This window comes from Mustela putorius, unplaced genomic scaffold (assembly GCF_011764305.1).
Source record: "Mustela putorius furo isolate JIRA1106 unplaced genomic scaffold, ASM1176430v1.1 tig00000166_pilon_pilon_pilon, whole genome shotgun sequence".
In the NCBI taxonomy this organism is placed as follows: domain Eukaryota; kingdom Metazoa; phylum Chordata; class Mammalia; order Carnivora; family Mustelidae; genus Mustela; species Mustela putorius.
Window position 1 is genome coordinate 1,575,252 of NW_025421301.1, and position 16,026 is coordinate 1,591,277.

Here is a 16,026-nt window from a genome sequence, read left to right on the forward strand (position 1 = left end):
CCCATCAGGGACAGAGCATCAGCTGTTGTGTTCTTTGTATCAAATTTTCTCATGGCTCAGACCTTCATTGTTAGAGTTGTTTTATCAGAGATGTGAGATGTTAGATGTTAGGACACCCCCTGCACTCTGCGGAGCTGGGCTGGGGTGCGGTTTGGGTGGGAGAAAGAGGGAAGAGCAAGTGTTCCAACCACAGAATCTGCAGACCTTGGATGTATTGCAGCCCAATACACCCATCCTGACTTTTTAGTTTTTCAACACCAAATACTTTTGGAGGTTATCATTTCTATGTGTTAAAGATTTATTCAGAAATCATTCCAAGTTACAGAATAATGACAAGAACTGTGTAAAGAACTTTCATATATCCTTCACTCAGGTTCGTCCCTGGCTTACATTTTGACCCATGTGCTTTAAATATATTTATCCTATATATAGGATATATATGTCCTTTATAAATATTTATATATTCATATATGTTTATATGAATTTATTTATTTATATATACAAATAAACATATGATTATATATATTTACTAAATATATATATATATGTATATATATATGGCACATATGCTATATATATGGAGAGAGAGAGAGAGAGAGAGAGTTACTTTTAAAAACAGTCCCATTTTTGCCCCGAAATACTTTAGTGTAGATTTCCTAAAAGCAAGACTTCTTTTGTACCGTGGTACAATGATCAAGTTCAGGAGATGAAAATTGGCATAAAACTACTGTCTAAGACGCAGTTCATAATTTTAAGACTTAAAATCGGGGCCGAAGTTACAAAAATTCTCCACCATGCTTCTTCCCTTATTCAGGTTGGTAAGATTTTTTACAGCCGTTCTTATCTTCTGGCCTCTTCCACTATGGAACCTTAACAACTTTTGAATGTCCTGTGCATGTGTCACAACTTGTAACACAAAATAAATACTATGGAGAACAAATAGACACATGCCGCAAGCTTGACTCTTCCTGAGCTTGTAGTAAGAATTCATCCTTTGTCCTACAAAGTGTTTCTGAGATTTGGACATATGTCGGTTTCTTACTTCTCTCCTTTTCTTTTTGACCCCATGTATTTAGTGCAACATTGCAGCTAGAGCAGGAATCCTAAATGCTTTAGTTTAGTTTAGGGTTTTTTTATTATTATTATTATTTTTTTTTTTTTTTCTGCTTTACTCTCTGTATTCTCTTCCCAGCCCTTGTTCAAGCAAGGCAGTCTTGTCTGTCACATTGTTTCTTCTTATTCAGAAATTGACCTCTCCGTCAATGATCAAGCTCCCTTCCCTATGATAAGCTTTTAGGTGAATAACATGTACTCTTCAGACTCTTTGGGGGAGCATCATTGATTTTTCAGAAGTCTTCAAAAGGAAATGCATAGAAATAAGCATTATTTATAAAGGTATCTTTTTCATAATCAGTAACTATTCATCTCTTCTATTAACAGGTTTATCCATCACAGAGAGGAAAACAGGCGTCTGAAAGTAGCTGGCGATCAAGAATAGTACAGGAAGCTTGCTTTTGGAGGTATATACATTCTCACCTAGTTCCTATTTCCTTATGAATTTTCTGGGCTTACCGCATTTAGTTTTATAATTTCTGTCCTGTTTCCACCACTAATTTATTCCCTTGCTTACTAATTTATACAGATAAAGGTCTTGAAACTACAAAACATAATGATGATTCATTCCAAACACTATTTCTTGTGTTTACTTTACACTGACAATAACTAGTCTCATAGCAAAAAGAATGTTTTCCTATAAAATACCTTTTTTAAAAAAAATGGTGAGACGTCAAGATAAAAGACCTCAGTTTGGCAGAGTAATTAGTTGGTCAACTGCTTTTTTTTTTAATCCCATAAATTAGTTCTCTGTCAAGTGACAACAAATGTAATTTGAACTGAGATTAATTACATAATAATTATGCTTAACATAATTGGTTAAATAGAGGAATTTCTTATGAAATGGTAGATTCTTAAATTTATACAAATAAGACCAGATGGTGAACAGCTAGTTTTAATTAAATTAGGTTTGGTAATTATAGATGATTAATTTTAAATTGGACTCAGATTAGAAAGACTATATTAGAGAAATTATTTTTAGTTTTTTCTGTAAGATGATAATGTATTAGAATAACTATAAACCCCAATACCTGAGATCAAATTAATAATCCCTTAATTTCACTTTGATACATGACACTTCGGAAAAGGTTACTAAAAAAACGATAGCATCTCCTTCCTTAGAAGTCTTTGAGATTCAGTCAGACCTCATGAGTATAGGTTAGGTGTTCTCTTCACAGGGAAGGGGGCCAGGGAGGGCAGTGGTTTTAAGGATGAAGTAAATGATTTCCGGAAAATATTTCTAATTCCTGAATGTGATGACTAAACCAGTATTATGACAGAATTCATGTTAATCTATTAGACCATAGAAAATGGCTTCTGAAAAGGATGTAAAAATCCCACAAAAGCACGTATATGAGAGAAAGGGTTTTTTCTTTTTCATTCAGAAGGTATTTTCACATGGCTTATCATATGAACTCTGGTACAAAGAGTCTGTGAATTGCTTCTAACCGCAGGGGCCATGTGTCACTCATCTGTGAAAAAGTCTGAATCGAAAAGCGCAAAAAAAGATAAGCCTGGCCCACTGAGGGGTCTGCCCCACACTAGGTAAGATTCATTTTTATTCTAGATGGATAGCTTTTGATTATGTTTATTTGTTCATTCATTGATTTATTCATTCATCAAATATTTATTGCATGCAAAGCTCTTTGTTGACGTTATGGTTTTATTAGGCACTTGCTTTCAAAAGAAAAGATTGTTGATGCAAAAGCTCACTTTCTGATCTCGAGTGTGTCTATATGCTTCCAGCAACACAGGACTTCAGCCATTTTTACTACTTCCTTTAACAGGAGAGCAAAGCTGGACTCTAGCTCAAAATCAGCTTCATGCAGAAGTGGCCTGACTCCTCAGATGGGCTAAGGAGGAGCACAGCTGTTGAGGTGAGGTCTCTATGAAAGCGCATGCAAAAACCACCTGGTAGGGTCCTGCTCGTGGGGAGACAGGGTAAGGCTCCCTGACTGGCTGAGGGCCGCATCCCAGGGAGGCCCCACTGGGCAGGCTGGGGATTACACCCTGGTTCACTGACTTGTGAAACACCGATACCAGCTGTAGCAGAAATTCAGTTTAAGAACCTATAGGAGTTTTAACTGGCCTGAGGCTAGAGGCCTGAAGCCAGCCAGGATAGCCTTTTTGTTTGGGGTTAGAGGCCCTACATCTGTCAGATTATAGACCGGAAGGAAGCTTTCATGAACAGGAGATTAGAATAAGACTGTTAGATTTTTATTTTTAATTATATTTTTCATGACACAAGTCATGCGTAAGTATTCTAGAAAGTTTATAAAGACCTCAAGAGGCAAAAAAGAAGTAAAAAGGATTTTTAATCTCACCATTTAGCAGTTACCACTCAATGTTTTGGGGGTACATCCTTCCAGATATTTTTTCTATGGATATTTATTTTTATCTTAGAAAGAATACAGGCGTTGGTGAATACACTCTTTTTTAAACCACTTTTGTCACTGGATAACATATTGTGAGCATTTTCCTGTGTCAGTATATTTATTTCACCTTGAACAATCACTGTGAGGGAAGCATGGTGTTGCATAAAATGACCTGTAGTTATTTGGCCAATCCCTTACTTTTAGACATTAAAGACTTTATTTTAATTTCTTTTTCTCTTTCTTTCTTTCTTTTTTTTCATTTCTTCTTCTTCTTCTTCTTCTTCTTTTTTTTTTGGCCTGGTAAACTCTTTTAGTCCAGTGTTGCTGAGTTTCTGTCCAGAGAACAAGGGCTAGTCACCTAGAATTGGAGAAGTCTCTGGGTGGCATTCATGAAAATAGCAAATCTGAACCCTAAGTCTTCCCTTCTGCATTCATTACTTTCTGCACACTTGCAATTGTCAGTGATTATAGCTATTCTTACCAAGTAAATTTTAGGTTAATTATCTTGTACAGACATAAAATAACACCCCAATTTAATCCAGTAAACTATAATAATTAATAAACGATGAACAAAAGTTTATTGCAGGAAGGATGTCTTTGCTCAGTGGTTTCAAAACTTGGCTGCACATTAGAACCACATGGGGGGCTTTGAAAAAATCCTAAAACGCAGGCCTCACCCCAGTCTGATTAAACCAGAATCTCTGGGGGAGGGCCTCGGCACCAGTTGCTACTGTCGAGTTCCGTGGGTTCTAATAACCACAAGAAGCTGAACTAGAGAACCACTGGTTCTATCTCAGTTTCTGAATGTGAAGTTTCTTTTGACTTCTCTGAATCCTTACAAGAGGGTGGCGCTGAAGTGGGCATTAGCAGCTGGAGAGGGGAAGTCCAACAGAATTGCTGCCTCCACTGTCCCCTGAGGCACAGGCTGGGGGTGCGGTCAGGCAGTAGCCGGGTCTGAATCTCTGGGAGAAAGCCTGTCCTTGCAGAATGGAAGAGTGGTGCCCTTGAGGGTGACAACAGCGACACCAATGGCAGTAGCCTGTAGTCTTTGAGTCTCTGAGTGTCCCCAACAGCTCAGCAAGGCTGGCATTGTGACAGACTGTAGGTAATAGAAAGTAGAGGTGAAGCGTACACAGTTAGAGCCAAACACCCGCTTGCTGTCCATGCTCAGCCCCTAAAGCTGTGTAACTTCCAGAAACGTACTAAATTTCTCTGTGCTTCCATTTCTGCCCCAGGAAATGCAGATAAAGCAGTTCCTACCTCTCTGTTGGGACCAATAAATTAACACTGGAAGAGCTTTTAGGTAAGTGCCTGACTTTCATTCATCAAAATAGCAAACAACACAATTGTTCTCCACCAAAGGTGATGTTGTTCACTCCCCACCCTCCAGGGAACACTTGGCAATGTCAGAGATATATTTTCATTGTCACAATGAGGTGGGCGATGGGGGATGGGGGTGTGGGGAGGGACGTTATTGGCATCAAGTGAATGGAAGCCACAGATACTGCTAAACACCCTGTGATGACCAAGACAGCTCCCACCACAGAAAATCAGCTGTCCCCCAAGTCAGTAGTGCTGAGGTTGAGAAACCCTGAAATGGATGTTGGTTATTTTGCCTTTTGGGGGAGGAGGATAAGCCAGTCTTAGGGAGACTGGGCAATTTATCTAAGGCCATACACCTGGTGCGTGCTGGGGCTGGGACTTGAACCCAAGTCCGAAAAACGCAGAGCCATCTTTATCATGCTATGAGGATGTGGTCTATGGACGTGGGGCTTGGCTTCATTTCTAAAGTGTGGGCACTTCTTCTCCTCATCCTGAGGTTTTATGAAGCAGTTAGAGGTGGTGGCTTTGGGTCGACCAGTGACAGTGTATGTGACAGAGAGAGGGATGCTGTGTTGGAAGTGACAGTCTTCACCAACTCTGATTGCCATCACCTCTTACCCTTTCCCCCTTATCAAGGAGACACGGAAAAAGGTAACTAAAACATAGTGGTAAAAGGGTGTTGTAAGTGTCATTATATGCTCCTTGGGATTTTTGGAAATGTAGGGATGCGTTGTATGACGTCAAAAAATGCAGTTCAGCTTTACTGTTCCCTGGAATCGCAAGCACGCTGCATGTATGTCCCTGTCCTAATGGGTAATTTAACAATTGTACAGATTTCAATTTCTAGGCTATTTCATTCATTCTCTGGAAACTGTGAATAGACAAGAACTGTAATGAACAGGCTGATACATTATAGCAGGCATCCACAGTTCGGACAATTTAAAAGCCAGTGAAATTAATAAAAGGTACATCAAAGTGTGCTTTTTCAATCTGCTGGAGGAATGGGAAATTGCATAACACTTAGTGTAGAGACTGTGATAAGCCAGCACTAAATGACAGACTTTCTTTACAAGTTCATGATCACCTCTGGGTGGTCGCTATGAAACTTATCAAATCCCGCTTAAAGCATCGTTTTCAGGGGAGGTTTCTTGGAGCCGCTCTCGGGCTAGGACTCGGGCAAAGCTGTCCTTGCCCTCACTCCCGACACACGTCCCTTTCGTGGGCACGCTCATTCAGAAGGGCTCTTTCTCCTGTTATGCATCTCCTGGTACAAATCGAATTTTTCACCTGCCTTTTTGTGTGTTGAAAGCTATGTTCTCCCTGTGCCCATTTTTCAGTCATATCAGTTATGTAAATCAACACATCTTCTTGGATTGATTTTCTTTGTGAGCCAGGAGCCATTCGTGCTGTTTCTGCTGGGAATGTAATTGGAGCTGTTTCACTGCTGAGTTTTTGAGAGGCTGTTTTAATTTCCATACAGTAGGTCTTCGTTCTTTCTCTTGTCCCAGATATCAATCTTTTTCTATAGAGAATTGATTCTGCATTTGATATTAGCTTCATTTACAGTATAGTCTGGAGTTTCCAAATGCCAGACTTAGTAAGAATGAAAGGCAGTTACAACACGATAGTTTTTCAACACTCCTGGAAGAGACATAATGCTTGAATGCAGGAGTAAAATTACCTGTCTGGTAATGAAAAATTGAGAACATAGTGATCATTGCCTTTTTATCATAATAATATGTAAAAAAAAGAAATATAACAATGCCACTCCATTGCAAATGGTCTATGTCTTGTTAATGTGAAAAGAAAATCATATGCACACTAAAATGGAAGTATTTCATGGTGTAGCATATGCTTTTAGCATGTTGGTGGTTGTAGATCAGTTCCAAAGTATTAATCTAATACTTTAAAGAAATTCAAAATGAATTTATTCAAATCTTTAGAGCATTACAAACTTTCTCCCCATTCTAGATCAAAACTAGAATTTAAGCATACTAGTTTAGTAGTAGAGCAATACAAGTAGCTTTATTTGTCTTTACCCAATTTTTGCAAGGTAGTGAAAACATTATTGTAAGGATGTTTCTAGGCATGAGTCTACTTGTTTTTATTCAATTTATGATAATTCAAAAATAATTGCCTTACAGATTTTTAAGCTGATTTTAATAGATACACAGTAAGTGTTAATTTTATACTTAATAAATCAATTTGCAATTTGAGTGTCTTATATTAAGTCAGTTTACTCCATGTTTGAATACAAAAAGATTAAAAATGTCATCTACTGGAAAGTAAACTTACTTGAGCATTAAAGCTAATTTCAAATTTTTAATAGATTTATCAAGTTAATTGAAAATAATTTAACCTAAAATGTCTCATAAAAGCATGGAGTGTTCAAGACTAGGAATTTGAATTAAATTAAGTTAAAAATAATTATGTTAGTTTTCAACAAATGTGTTAAATTTTTTCATAAAGTTGGGAATGTTAATTTTAAATGCAGAAATTCTAGTCTTAAAAATATTATTATATAGTTGCATGCATTAAATACTAAAATCACCCAATGCACAAAGCTAAAAGTTATTTTCTTTATGTAAAACATAGAAAAAACAAGTTTTAATAAAATTTAAAACTTTTTAGTCTTAAATTATAACAAAATTATAATAAAAATGATTAGCTATAAAGCAAACTTTAGATAACGGGGCCATATTTTAACTAATAATGCAAGTTAGATTTTTAAATGATGTCCATGTTTGCTTGCGTGTCTGGATCAAGAGAATATGTGTAAAACAAATAAAATTCTTAAATTCAATCAATTGTAATTTTATTTAAATTAAGCCCTCTAGGTATGGGATGATGAAATATGTTTTACATTTCAAGGAGATTCCCCATAGAACTACCCTTTTATCTCCCTACACTTTGTTACGTTCTTCCTGCTCTCTCTCTTTTTTTTTTTTTTTTTTTAAGGTTTTACTTATTTGAGAGAGGGAGAGAGAGTGAGAGAGAGAGAGAAAGATAGCAACAGAGAGCGTGAGTGAGACAAGTGAGCACTGAGCAGGGACGGGGATAAGAGGGAAAAGCAGGGAGCAGGGGTCTGGGATCATGACCTGAGCTGAAAGCAGACCCTTAACCCAGGGACCACTTCTTCCTGTTCTCTTGATTACCTCATACCAGATAGGTGAGGTTTCCAAATCATTGAGACTTAACCATTCAATTGCTAGAACATCACCACCTTGGCTTTTATTAAATATGGAACTCCCCTTTTTTTTAATCAAAACATAAAGAAAATTACAGGAAATAATGCAAAAAGCATTAATCTAGATATAAATCTAGATTTACTAAAGAAAGAAGATCTTTCAGATGCAGGTAAAGCCCATTTTGTACCTATCCCTATCCTGTTATCCCCCGCTTCTCAGAGGTAGTCAGTATTCTGAAGTCAGTGAATATGTAGACTGCTCGTATTTTTATGCTGATCCTCTGACAGGCTAATATTTCCCACTGTATCTACATTTCTATGACCACCCTTTTATTTTTTTATGTAAATATTTTTTTATAAATAAAAAAATATTTACATAAAAATATTTACATAAAAATATTTACATTTTTTTATAAATAAAAAAATATTTACATAAAAAATATTTTATTTATTTATTTGACAGAGAGATAGAGGGCACAAGCAGGTAGAACAGCAGGCACAGGGAGAGGGAGAAGCAGGCCCTCCGGAGCAGGGAGCCCAAAGCGGAGCTTGATCCCAGGACACTGGGATGATGACCTGCGTGGAAGGCAGCCACTTAGCCCACTGAATCACCCAGAAGCCCCTGGCTTTTTTTTTTTTAATTTTCAAAATATGAGCAATTCTGGGGGTACCTGAGTGACTCAATTTGCTGAGCGTCCAGCTCTTGGTTTCAGTTCAGGTCATGATCTCATGGGTCATGGAATCGAGCCTTGTGTAGGGCTCCTTACTCAGTAGAGAGTCTGCTTAAAAGATTCTGTCCATCTCCCTCTGCCCCTCCCTCTCATCAAATAAATAAATAAATCTAAAAAAAATGTGGACAATTTTAAATGCAGACATTCTAAAGTACATGTATGCATATTTGCATATTTGTGTATATATTTGCATAATAGCACACATGTATATTTGAATAATAATAGAACACCCTGTCTTTCCATGCAGTTTGTGGGTTGCTTTGTGTGCCGCTCCCAGCTCTTAATGACTCCTTCCCTATGCTGTTCTCCCTAGAGTTAGGCACTATCCCAGTTATTCCTTGACCTAAGTTTTACTGTTTTTTGCATGTGTCTCTAAAGAGTTATTATTTGGTTTTCACTGCTTTCTATTTTATATAAATGGAATGAATGTATAGATTCTTCTATGGCTTACTTTTTCATTCAATGATACGTTGTTGAGACTCATGCATACAGATACAGTTCATTCATTTTCACTGTCATATGAGAACTTCCACTGTATAAATATATAATACCATGAGTTATTTACCCATTTTAATATCAAGGGGTATTTGAATTGTTTCTATTTTTCTCTTACAATCAATGCTTTAAAGGACAGTTTTGTACAGTGCCCTGGTAGACATGAGCAAAAATGTTTCCAGGGTTGTTAGCGGAGCAGAAATACTGTGCATATCCCAGTATACTAGGTAATGTCAAGTTGTGTGTGTGTGTGTATGTGTGTGTTTTGATAGTGTGGCTGTTTATCCTTCGTAATATATAGTGATATCGGCTGGAGTACACTGATGCTGTTTTAATAGCAGTTTATGGTTGACATGCATTTTAATTTGTGATGCCTACGTTATACTTGTTAACTATTTTTTTAAATTTATTTATTTGACAGACAGAAATCACAAGTAGGCAGAGAGGCAGGCAGAGAGAGAGAGAGAGGAAGAAGCAGGCTCCCCACTGAGCAGAGACCCCGTTGTGGGGCTCGATCCCAGGACCCTGGGATCAATAACCTGAGCCGAAAGCAGAGGCTTTAACCCACTGAGCCACCCAGGCGTCCCACTTGTTAACTATTTTGAACAACATCTTTACTTATACGTGTTGTAAATACCTTCTTCTGGTTGGTGGCTTATCTTTCCACCCTCCTTTCTTGATATCTTTCAAGTAACAGAAATTCTTAACTTCGGTGAAACCAAACATCAATCTTTTCCTGTAAGTGGTCCACACTTTTTATAACTTGTTTAAGAAGTCCTTCCCTGCCCTGAAGTCATAAAAATTTTATCCCATATTTTACTCCAAAGTTTCAAGTTTTGTCTTTCACATTAAATAGATTAAATGGATTCCCTAATCTATGTGGAATTTATTTTTTCTATGCTGTAAAGTAGAGATACATTTTCAGGCCTTCTACGGAAGTAGCAGATTGTCCAGGCTCTCTGCTCAAAGACTTCAAGACTGAGCCCAAGTAGCCCCTCACTGTCCCTCCCCACCCATTTGCTCTGATTCTCCCAGTGGCCCGAAGGGCCCTTCTCACTGCCTCCATCACCTCTTCTTACCATGTCACTACTCCTTTTACTCTCATTTCCATTGATTTTTTTTGCCCATTTTGTCCCCCTGCTTGCTTCTCTTCCATCTCTCCTATCTCTACTTCTGGGCTCACATCAAAGGATTCACTTTTTAGAGACCTTGGTCAAGAGGTTTCTCTTTTTCTGTGCAATGTTATTTTTTTTTTTTAAGATTTTATTCATTTTATTTGACAGAGATCACAAGTAGGCAGAGAAGCAGGCAGAGAGAGAGGAGGAAGCAGGCTCCCCACTGAGCAGAGAGCCCGATGCGGGACTCGATCCCAGGACCCTGGGATCATGACCTGAGCTGAAGGCAGAGGCTTAACTCACTGAGCCACCCAGGCACCCCAGTGTTATTTTTAAAAATATCATATTTAGATCTGTGGTTTTCAAATTCATCATTTATTTTTGTGTATCCAGGGCTCTTTATTTACATTCTTTCCTCTCCTCCTGCCTGCTTCTGGAAGACTGATGTCCAGAGCATGGTGATTTTATTATAGTCACATCCAAGTCCTGAAGGACAGAACTAACACATAATCCAACACCCCTGCAATACTGACCGGTAGGGCCCAAAGGGGCCTGAAGAGGTGAGCACACTTTTCACTGTGGAGCTCCTAGAGTGTTACTGATCAAGGGATGGCAGGCCCAGCGGGCGATGGCATCCAGTGATGTGGTCACGTGTAGCAGAGTGGATGGCACGCCGAGATTTGTGAAATGTAAGAATGACATCCCAAGCAGGGTACATTGGGACAGTGTAGCTTCTTCCTGAGATGGTCATTATCTCCCATGCTGGCCAATCTGTCGTCTGGAAAGTAGAGAGCTGACCAGGACCAAAAGGTCTGGTGTGAACTGTGGCAGATGTTTGGAATGGCTCTCAGCAAAACCAAGAGGCAGCCAGACTGGGAGAGATACAGTGGAAAGTTATAGGAAAGAGTTTCTCCCAGAAGTAAAAGATGGAGCTACGGGAGTTTGCAGACTAAAGGAAGTCAGTTGTCTTCAAGTGACAAAACAGCAAGTGTCTTGGACCATGTTTTGGGGACAGGAGTCTCCTCTCTGGAAAATATGTGAGAAACAAAGTCACAAAGCTAGCTGCTGTGTCTGTCATCAACTCCTTCACCAACAAAAATTCTCACACCCACCCTCTCCTGTTAGGTCACATGTTGCTGCATGTTTTCTGAAAGCATGTTGAGCCCATAGAAGATTCACACATGTGAAGTGATTCCTTATAAGAGCAGAAGAACTCAGTTATAGAGACCACTCCCTTAGGTCACTCTACTTATATGTCCTACCCCACCAACACAGAAAATTGTCATTAGAAGGATGAAATAGTTTCAGCTGCTCAAGAAATGGATAAGATGGCCAAATCCAGTCTCATCACCCAAGCTGCAAGATTTGCCCCAAACACATGCCCTTATCGACATGCTACAACAATTTGTTTTTTCACATATCCATTCAACAACAATTTCATAGCAGCTAAAATCTGCTAGGATCTGAAAAGAAAGAGAAACCTTCGGTATGAGAAATGCGGCAAGAACTCCTAGCCACTGCAGTCATTTAAAGGATCTGTATGTTTCTGAAAGAACGAAGAGAATTCTGAGTGACAGGGACTCTCTCAGAGTCACAGAAAGACTCATAAAATAGAAAAATCCTTTTCTCTGCAGGATACCATATATAAAAGGTTGTCAGGTCAACAGTACAAAACTCAAGGCTCCACAAAAAACTGCATCACAGAGTCACAAATTCATTTTTGAAAATGCTAAGGTGAGCAGATAAATTAATGAATTTTATGAGTCACCTGTTGTCAGGCACAACATTACAGAGTAAAGTTCCTCTTCTGAAACCTTGAAAGACTTGCAAAGTATAATCACAAGCTCTTGGCACATAAAATTGCACTGCACCTTCAGGCCATTTGTTGAAATAGAGGCAGGACAAAATGTGAGCTAATGTGTCGCAATGACACACTCTTCCTTTTCTATCACATTATTTGCTTCTTCCCCCACCACCCATTTTTTTCCAGCTTGAGCCTTTAATATTGTTCAAGAAAAAAAGCACTCTCTCATTTGTAGGACATAATGTACTCCTTACTGAATGGTCTTGCTTTTTCATGACAAAGTACTTGTCTATTTGAACGTCCTTAGTTTGGGATACACGGCATTCAACATTCAGCCTGGAGTTAATAAGTATTGGGGCACAGTGTCCATGACTGAACATTTACATAATGGATATTATGTCCTTTTGGCTCAGCAATCTTCTAATAAATTAATATTAAACAATAACTTCCAGGCTGCTCAGCACATGGTGAATGTCCATCCTTCATATTCTGGGCTTAATATTCTTCTAGTACTTTCCCACCCTTGAGACACAGGAATATGTCTCATGGGACAATAAAACAACATCAGGGATTGACACAGTGCATTGAAGAGACTAATATTCAGAGTAATTGTGCAGCTCATGTAGACTGGCAGAATCAGTCTTGCCTTGTTATGGCTTCTTCCAGACTATTGAAACAAATACTAAGAAAAGAACAAACAAACCAACAAAACAAAACAGAAAACCCAGTCCTCTTTATGATATTATGTCTTGTATTATTATTAGTCTCATCAGATGTGATATTCTTGTGGGACTAATTATAATAACTACTTTTAATAGGTAACAGCTTATTCCACATCTGTAGAATAAATTGTTTTTAGAGAACATTGTTGAAGGTGGATAAAACAGTTGCTCTAACAGCCAATGTTTGTAAAACATCTTGAGAATGGAGGCCACTGCACAGGCAACGAATGCAAAAGATTTTTCATAGTCTTTCTCCAATTTGTGTAAGTTGGATATAGGAGTTTAGAGCCAGGAATCTTCCAGTATAACTTTCTTCTTCAATTGTCATCTTCTGTCTAGCATCGCAATATACCTTGGAAGTAAGGAGTAAGTAAGTAAGCATAAGATGTGTTGGGGAAGAAGAAAAAGAGGAGTCAAAGAGGTGGAAGTTCAGGAAGTTGTGGATAAACCTTCCCTGACGCTTTTGCAAGGATATACTTTATATCTTAGTATTCCTTAAAAATAACTTTTATTCTTAATTTTAAAATAGTTGGAATAATTTCCCAGATAAATTAAAGATTGGAAGGATAAATAGGTTAATTTTACAATGGAAATGTCTAAGGGTCACCCTCTTAACCCAGTAATCAGTCTTAGCATTGCTAATAGTGAGACACCAGATGGTGTCTGCCCCCTGGGGTGAAGCAATGTGAAGGTCATTGCCCCTCCATGAAGTATACTTGATCTAGCTCTGAGTTTACAAGATATACATGGGGTAGAAAAGCAAATTTAATCAGACTGTGGGAACACAAGGAGGTAAATCGAGAACTTGGATATCCTACAGGACAATTGGCCTTGTTCACTCAACAAGTCCATGTCGTTAAAAAAGAGGAGTGGAGCGTGAGTTCAGAACCCTAACAACCAAATGGAATGTTGGTTGTTGTGTAAAGCTTGGTTTAAATAAGCCAGCTGTCAAAAATATGTTTTGGAAAAATAGGGAAAGTTTGAATAGAGGTTATATAATAGATGTTATAAGGGAATTATAAATTTTGTTAGATGTCATAACATTATTGTGGTTATATAGGAAAATATTCCTCCTTTTTAGAAATGCATACTAAAATGTTTAGATTGAAATGTCTTGACATCTGTAATTTAACACTTGAGCTAACAAAAAAAGTTTTGTGGAGCATTCTGGAAGAATATGAACTATTATTTTTTATTTTTTTAAAAGATCTTATTTATTTATTTGACAGACAGAGATCACAAGTAGGCAAAGAGGCAGGCAGAGAGAGAGGGGGAAGCAGGCTCCCTGCTGAGCAGAGAGCCTGAGATGTGGGGCTTGATCCAAGGACCCTGAGATCAAGACCTGAGCCGAAGACAGAGACTTAACCCACTGAGCCACCCAGGTGCCCCAATATTAACTATTATTAAGCATAAGTGATATTCTCTAATTTTGTGTATGTAAAAACATATTCATAATAAAAAAATTAAAAATTTAAATAAAATAGTTGGAGTCTTATGTGTGATTTTTTACTGATTTTTTTTCTCATAATGGTCTAGACTTCATATTTTCTCCTCTGAATTGAGACAGTTTTATAATTATTAAAAAAGTAGTACATGAATACTGTCTAGTCCTGGTGAGGATGGGAACAACTGGAACTCTCATACATGATTGACAGTAGTATAATTTGAAGCAACCGCTTTGGAAAACTGTTAATATATATTAAAGCTACTACATAATACCACTTACATAAAGTTCAGAAAGAAACAAAAGCAAAGGCCAGAGTAAGTTGTTATCCTTGGGGCAAAGAGTTAATGACTGGAAGGAGGTATAAGCTTCTGGGAGGCTGATGATGTCCTATAGTTCCATCTGAGTATTGGTTACACTGGTGGATTGGCTTTGCAAAATTCACTGAATTGCACTTTTATGATTTGTGTGCTTTCTAAGTGTGTGTGTTATATGTTAACAAAAAGTTTACACCACAAAAATGTAACACATGTTTATCGTAACAGAGTCAAACAATAGTATATTACTTCCCTTTGGGGAATTGACTTTTATGTCAAGGAATGGTAAATAATGGCCTCTTATGGCCTCATTGCAGGGTCCTTTTGTTATGCTTTGTTATTTTAAGTGAAAAGCCTTGATTTATCCAAAATAATCTTCCCATTTATCTAGTTAATACACTTAAGACATCTGTTCAAAAAAGCTATGGTCTTATAACACTGTTTGAACATACAGTGATGGTATTTTAAGACAATGATGGCAACTCTATATTATGTTTCCAATGTAATACATTGAAAAAAGAATGGACAATTTAACACTTATGTTTCATTTTGTGTGAATTTAGGTTAGAGATCTAAACACAACTAAACCTCAAAGAGGTACATCAGGTTTTTGACAAAAATGTCATACCGAAGTGAAAAGAAGCTATGAATTTTGACATTTGCACAATTATTACTTTATGTACTATTTTGTATGTTGGAGCATTATACTGAGACATAATTTAAATGACAGCCAAAACAACTGTTTTTTTTTTGTCACTAATACAAAATTATTCTTATGTGTTTGGAGTCCTTGCTTTCAGTTAAGCTCCTTGCCTCACCACGGCACCATATCTAATCTGGCTTCTCTACAATCCATTGCAGAAGTTACCAGATCACAACTTAATGGCAAGGGAATGAGGGGCATAAGGGAGGCATTCATTATTATCTTCATCAGCACAATGAAAAAGCAATTATTAAGATTTTACACATGCAGGGCACCATGAAGGGGCTGGATATTACCCCTAATTATACTTACTTTTACTTATTTTCCTGCAGGAATAATGGATTCTGAAACGTGTGGACCATAGCAAAGCAGAATCCCACATGACTGCATGTCCGTTTCCTATATTATGGTATGTTACAATCTCATAGAGGCTTGTATATATAAGGTAGATAAAATAATGTTTTTCAATTTTTATATAATAGTAATAGTTTTAATTTACCAAACATCTGTGTACCAGGCACCAGGTGAACCATTGACTGGTTCCCTTTGAGTGTGGTCTATTGTATGGGATAAACTTATAATGGCTGTGATACCAGTAAATCTTGACATCTCTGTGGCTTACCACAATAGAAAATTATTTCTTGCTTACATGGAATCTGATGTGCAACAGAAAATCCTGCTCCCTGCAGTCATTCAG

The 16,026-nt window shown here is 37.7% G+C and overlaps 1 long non-coding RNA gene across 1 annotated transcript; it reads left to right on the forward strand.

Moving 5' to 3' along the window:
* The first annotated feature begins 2,589 nt into the window (after positions 1-2,589).
* LOC101691278 lies at positions 2,590-15,738 on the forward strand. Its single transcript, XR_200546.2, has 4 exons — positions 2,590-2,658; positions 2,901-2,990; positions 4,724-4,791; positions 15,662-15,738. It is a non-coding gene; the product is annotated as an uncharacterized LOC101691278 (long non-coding RNA).
* Positions 15,739-16,026: the final 288 nt, after the last annotated feature.